The sequence below is a fragment of the Palaemon carinicauda genome, chromosome 3 (assembly GCF_036898095.1).
Source record: "Palaemon carinicauda isolate YSFRI2023 chromosome 3, ASM3689809v2, whole genome shotgun sequence".
Lineage (NCBI taxonomy): Eukaryota > Metazoa > Arthropoda > Malacostraca > Decapoda > Palaemonidae > Palaemon > Palaemon carinicauda.
In genome coordinates, this window is record NC_090727.1 from 149,185,646 (window position 1) to 149,192,681 (window position 7,036).

The following is a 7,036-nucleotide window of genomic DNA, read 5'->3' on the forward strand; positions in this document are numbered from 1 at the left end:
TGGAGCAGGGAATTATGACCGCAAGCGATAGGTAAACAAAGCGTAGCTTAAATGGCCTATTCGGTTGTTCTGTTCGTAAATACTAAACGACCGTTTTGTTTCTGTTGGAGTTCGTTCTATAATTACTCAGAGGGTAAATAAAGTGCAGATTTGCATTGCAATTCGATATCGAGGATATTTTTTAAGTACGTTTTGAATAATATAAGTTATTTGAGAAATACAATTCGTGTATTAAGACGTCACCAGGAAACCAAACGAGCATCTAAAATTTAAGGTTTTATGTTTAGTGAAATATATACATATGAGATATATCATTCCCTGAAACATTTACACAATACAAATTATGCAAGCACGAATTTGTTATTCAAACATGGCGATAGATTTTAATTAGTAAGAAAAATGGTTGAAATGATAGAAAAACTGCCACAAAATATTACAAATAATCATAAAGTAATTTCATAAATGGATTAGTCTATCTAACGAATTCTAGACGGACTTGCCTTCCTAAAAAGAAACGGGGAAGGAGAGTATCCTAAGAATGAAATGATTCGAACATAACATTTGCCCGGAATCAAATTGGATTTTTAGTTGATATGATGTAATTCTCCCCAAAATTCAGCAACAACGCTTATTCTTATAACTGTGTGGACTAACCTTAGTAATATACTGTGCATATATATATATATATATATATATATATATATATATATATATATATATATCAAATAAACATATATATATATATATATATATATATATATATAAATAAAATAAACAAATTATATATATATATAGATATATATATATATATATATATATATATATATATATATATATATATATATATATATATATATATATATATATATATAAATAAACAAATAATAAAAATCAATTTTGTAAATACCCCCAAAAAAGTGGCTCAATCACTACGAAGCATTTGATACATTTCTCAGCCGATGCTTCAAAACGGAGAGCAATGCAGGATAATGTTCAAAGATTATAAAATTGCTTATGCTCCAAAATTATATCAATGAAATTACACAAGCACATCAGGAAAACACTTGAATGCTATAAATAACTATAGTCCATTTCTTTTAGCGAGTCATATTTGCACCGACTTGCAACGGTGCCCTTTGAGCTCGGAAAAGTTTCCTGGTCGCTGATTGGTTAGAATTATCTTGTCCAACCAATCAGCGATCAGGATACTTTTCCGAGCTAAAAGGGCACCACGTCTAACCAATCAGCGACCAGGAAACTTTTCCGAGCTAAAAGGGCACCGTTGCGAGTCGGTGCAAATATGACTCGCTAAAAGAAATGGACTATAGTTATTTATAGCATTCAAGTGTTTTCCTGATGTGCTTGTGTAATTTCATTGATATAATTTTGGAGCATAAGCAATTTTATAATCTTTGAACATTATCCTGCATTGCTCTCCGTTTTGAAGCATCGGCTGAGAAATGTATCAAATGCTTCGTAGTGATTGAGCCACTTTTTTGGGGGTATTTACAAAATTGATTTTTATTATTTGTTTATTTATATATATATATATATATATATATATATCTATATATAGTAGGTTGGCCAGGGCACCAGCCACCCGTTGAGATACTACCGCTAGAGAGTTATGGGGTCTTTTGACTGGCCAGACAGTACTACATTGGATCCTCCTCTCTGGTTACGGTTCATTTTCCCTTTGCCTACATACACACTGAATAGTCTGGCATATTCTTTACATATTCTCCTCTATCCTCATACACCTGACAACACAGATTACCAAACAATTCTTCATCACCCAAGGGGTTACTGCACTGTACTTGTTCAGTGCCACTTTCCTCTTGATAAGGGTAGAAGAGACTCTTTAGCTATGGTAAGCAGCTCTTCTAGGAGAAGGACACTCCAAAATCAAACCACTGTTCTCTAGTCTTGGGTAGTGCCATAGCCTCTGTACCATGGCCTTTCACTGTCTTGGGTTAGAGTTCTCTTGCTTGAGGGTACACTCGAGCACACACTCCTATCTTATTTCTCTTCCTCTTGTTTTGTTAAAGTTTTTATAGTTTATATAGGAGATATTTATTGTTGTTACTCTTCTTAGAATATTTTATTTTCCTTTTTTCCTTTCCGCACTGAGCTATTTTCCCTGTTGGAGCCCCTGGGCTTATAGCATACTGCTTTTCCAACTAGGGTTGTAGCTTAGTAAGTAATAATAATAATAATAATAATATACGCAACTTCAGCACGCAATAAGAAACCTAGAATTCTTTATTCAAATACACCGAATAGCATAACAAATTATTTACCTTTATTTTTTCTGTCTCATTTTGTTTACGGAATCCCCCCTCGTAGGCGACTAACAAAAAAAACCAATATCTTCGAATGATTTATTATCAAAATATAGTAAAACATAAATTCTCCATTTGAGGAATATTTCCAAATCGTCGGTCACTTCGAAATACCTATGGTTCTTCTTCTGCTTCTTCCACTTCAGTAGTCAGGCCACGTGATCCCTTGGGCGCGTTGTTCTTCGGCGATGCGAATTTGTTCGATGGCGTGGGCGGGGAGTGGGTGGGGTGTGGGGATTAGCGGGGATTCGGCGCGAAAGCCGTTTTCGTCGGCGACGTAGCGGACCTCAGCGAAGGTGCCGTCAGGGTAGGGGAAAGCTGGAAGGATGATAAGGAGAGTGAGATTGCGAGATTTTGTATTTTCGTTTTAGATTTAACATAAGCTGAAAATAGGATGATGTTGAGTTTTTGTTGAACAAATGGGTTGATTATTATCTTTCTTTAGGAGAAAGGTGAAAGTACGAGGCTATTTTAGTAAATCTTGTAAGAAGGGTAAAATTGTTTACTGATTCCTTTTTCTACTTAAAATAAAGGAAGGCTAAAAGTACGAGGCTATTTTAGTAAATCTTGTAAGAAGGGTAAAATTACTTATTTCTTTTTCGATTTAGAATAAAGATTAAAAGAAGGATAAAAGTCAGATTCTGTTTTAGCATATCTTGTAAGAATAGTAAAATTACTTAAGTCTTTTGCTACTTTCAATAACAAAAAGCTACTAATATATCATCCTACTTTTAGTAAGATATTTTAGTAGCTAAAATACACTCGGGCACATTTTTCTATCTTATTTCTCTTCCTCTTGGTTTTTTTTTTCTTTTTTTTTTTACAGTTTGTATATGAAAGACACGTTTTAATGTTGTTACTGCTCTTAAGATATTTTATATTGTTCATTACTTCTCTTATAGTTTATTTACTTATTTCCTTTCCTCACTGAGCTATTTTCTCTGTTGGAGCCTTTGGGTTTATAGCATCCAGCTTTTCCAACTAGAGTTGTCACTTAGCAAATAATAATAATAATAATAATAATAATAATAATAATAATAATAATAATAATAATGCAAGAATAGTAACATCGCTTACATAAATAAGATTTAAAAGATAATAAAAAAGTTTAAAATAAGATACTATTTTTAACTTTTAAGACTTAAAATTACAGACTGGCAAAAAGTCTGATGCTATTTAGAAACTTGTAAGACTAGAAACATTTATTATTATTATTATTATTATTATTATTATTATTATTATTATTATTATTATTATTATTATTATTATTATTATTATTATCATGATTGCTAAGCTACAACCCTAGTTGGAAAAGCAGAATGCTATAAGCTCAGGGGCTCCAACAGGGAAAATAGCCCAGTGAGGAAAGGAAACAAGGTAAAATAAAATATTTAAGAACAGTAACATTAAAATAAATATCTCCTTTAAACTATAAAAACTTCAACTAAACAAGAGGTAGAGAAATATGATAGAACAGAGTGCCCGGGTGTACCCTCAAACAAGAGAACTCTACCCCAAGACAGTGGAAGACCATGGTTCAGAGGTTATGGCACTACCCAAGACTAGAGAACAATGGTTTGATTTTGGAGTGTCCTCCTAGAAGAGCTACTTACCATGGCTAAAGAGTCTCTTCTACTCTTACCAAGAGGAAAGTGGCCACTGAACAATCACAGTGCAGTAACCTCATGGGTGAAGAAGAAATGTTTGGTAATCTCAGTGTTGTCAGGTGTAAGAGGACAGAGGAGAATATGTAAAGAATAGGCCAGACTATTCGGTGTGTGTGAGTAGGCAAAGGGAAAATGAACCGTAACTAAAGAGAAGGATCCAATGTAGTACTGTCTGGTCAGTCAAAGGACCCCATAACTCTCTAGCGGTAGTATCTCAACGGGTGGCTGGTGCCCTGGCCAACCTACTACCTAATATGACTTAGAATAAGACAGGAAGGCTAAAATCAGGATGGCATCTTAGTAAGTATTGCAAGAATAGTAGGTTACTATCTTCTTTTATGAAGGAACATCATAGAAAATATATTAATATGAAGCGAGTTTGTATCTTCTGTAAGTACTGTAAGATTTATATTTTCTGTAACTATTTAACATTAAAAGACAAGCTGAAAAAAAAGCTGCCATTTTAATAGCAATTTAAAGAATATAATTGTTTTTTCAGTTTTCAATTTGAAAGAACAGGAAAACCGAAAATATAATGGTTAGGATCTGTTTTGATAATGCAGAGTTTTTGCAGCCATTTAAGACTTGATATAACTGTTTAGCAACTGATATTTGTCATGAAACTTGACATGTGTACAGCCAAGTGTAAAAAAATAGTCACGTTGCCTTATTAGTTCATAAAATAATTATGAATTCTGTTTCGTTCAAGAAGGAAAGTATAATTTTCTTGGTTTTTTTACTGTCACCAGAAACGAAAATATCAGGTCCGTTATTTCATATTCCTTGTCAAAACTTTGAAATTTGCTTGGATTATCAAGAGAAGTATCCAGCCTCTAACTGTAGCTACACACAAAATATAAATGTAATATTGATGTATGCATGATGATATGTAGTACACAGTCGATATGAATTTTTCCTTGAAAAGGAGTTCCTTTCTAAACAAACAAGTGACGTTTTCCTTACCTGAAGAAACCCTCCATGTTAGTTTGTCCTTCCGAGCCACGAAATCCTCTTCTGGACTCACTAATGCCATTTTCAGTCTCGAAACTGAAAGCAAATTCGCCATTACCCAGATCTTCGCGGTCATCCCTCAAGATGGCGATTGGCCGTTGAGTGATTTCGTTGGCCTGGCGGGAAACCTGATCAAATTGGAGCTGAGTAGGCCTACCTCCAGGTTGCTGTTGGTGAATTTCGACCTGGCGTTCATGAGCTACGAAAGGTTGCTGGCGATTTTCTATTGTTCGTTGGGGAGCACCAAAAGATTGCTGATTACTTTCAGGGAAGGGCTGGCGATCTTCTACTAATGTTTGCTGATTAGAACCAAGACCTCGTTGGTTTTCCAAGCCTGCTGGATTCTCGGGAGAGCTGAAGGATCGCCGAGCCTCATCGACTGAGTGTTGATTATCAGCTTGGTGTGGACGAGCTTCGAAATTTTGCTGTTGGTTATCAACAAAACGCTGGCCAGCCTCATTCTGGTTTTCTGGAGATCCATCTGGTCTTAGGTTATCAGTTGTTAGCTGGGGATTCGGTTGTAGGTTAAGGTGGTTATCGAAAGGCTCTTGGTGAGGCTCAAAATGTTGGGAATTTTCAAATTCGTGCTGATGGGACTCAAAGGAAAGTTGGTGTTCTTCTGATGGCAAATTTTGAGTGTTTTGTAGATTTTCTATTTCGAATTGAGGAGCTGCTGTAGCCAAAGCAGCTACAGCTGTTATGAATATGACCTGTAGAGGAAAAGAAACATCTTTTTAATCCATTCACAAGTTCGTGAATAAAAACTTGAATGTTTAATAGGTTTTTTCGAACATGAATGAATGTGTACCCTGAGATTAAATAATTTTGTCACATTAACTTGAAATTCTAATCAGAATAGGGTAAATACAATAACTTAATTTTGTCTTAGTTTTTCAAAAAGAAATAACATTTATCTCTTGATATTAATGAAAAGAAAAATGAACTGAGTGACAAATTTTCGAGTTAGAAAAAACTCACATATGTGACATATGCTGTGGTGAATTTCAAATTACTATTACTATTATTAGCTAAGCTACCACCCTAGTTGTAAAAGTAAGATACTATAAGCCCAAGGGTTCCAACAGGGAAAAATAGCCCAGTCAGGAAAGGAAATAAACTAGAAGAGAAGTAATAAAAACATTTGCTGCAAGGTTGAACCTTAACAGCTAAAGTACACACCAATTCAAAATTCAATTTTCATTTTCTTTGGGAAATTTAAAATTACATGAAAATCTTTTCCTTGAACACACCAAGAAGTCAATTCACTTAAAAGAAAAGGTGTCTGGTTTCAGTTCCAGTTTCATCAGAATAGATGTTCACCAGAACCTCAGTCAGGCAAGCTCAAACCCCCCCCCCCCCATCCTCCCACTGTGATGCCCAACAACAGCAGTGGCCTCCCCAGTTAACAGCATAAACTCACGGTCCCGGGTGGGCATCGACTGCTGCCATGCGAATGCTAGGCGAACACGTTACCACTGCACTAGTATACTTTTTTTTGCTAGAACATTTCCTACAAGTACCTTAAAAACACTTAGAAATATCATAATGCAATAATTACAAGAAAATATTGTATGGATCACCTAATCTTTATAGTCTATGGCTGAAAAAAGAAAATTTTATGAAAAAAATAATCGACGTTGATTTACTATACTGCGTAATTAAAATTTATGAGATGGTCAGATTTTAAATAAAATCAAATTTATTCTTTATCAAACAAGATAAGTATAGGCTACAACTTTCTTGATAATAAATCTTTCATTATTATAATTATTATTAATCATAAATATTTACATTTTCTGTACTTATTTACACTTTACTTTAACCTTAAGGCTAAAATAAAAATTGAAGACATTTCTATTTTTAACAGACTGACAACTAAAGTAAGATTTCAATTGAAATAAAATGTTGCGGGAATAAGATATAATTATACTCATTTAGATGTACATACATGAATAACAGTAAACATAACATTTATACAACAACACACACACACGCGTTCCAACGAGTACTCACGAG

The 7,036-nt window shown here is 34.2% G+C and overlaps 1 pseudogene; it reads right to left on the reverse strand.

Moving 5' to 3' along the window:
- Positions 1-2,367: 2,367 nt before the first annotated feature.
- Positions 2,368-7,036, reverse strand: part of LOC137637935 (uncharacterized) — a 4,692-nt pseudogene continuing 23 nt past the window's right edge.